Consider the following 227-nt stretch of genomic DNA (forward strand, 5'->3'; position numbering starts at 1 on the left):
CCCCCCACTCCCCTGCCCCAGCCGAGCGCGGCGCACACCTCCTGTGCCCCCCTAGCCCCACCATGGGCTTCCAGGTGCTGGAGGGGGGCAGCTCTCCCTTCCTCATTCATGGTGTCTACAGGCCCACTGTGTGTAATGAGCTGGGGGGCTACCCTCATTTCGGTACACACAGAACCACAACCATTGCTCAGCTTCCACCTTTCCTCACAAGGGAACCTGCGCCTCGC

The sequence above is a fragment of the Mesitornis unicolor genome, unplaced genomic scaffold, assembly GCF_000695765.1.
Source record: "Mesitornis unicolor isolate BGI_N332 unplaced genomic scaffold, ASM69576v1 scaffold40185, whole genome shotgun sequence".
NCBI classification, from domain to species: Eukaryota; Metazoa; Chordata; class Aves; order Mesitornithiformes; family Mesitornithidae; genus Mesitornis; species Mesitornis unicolor.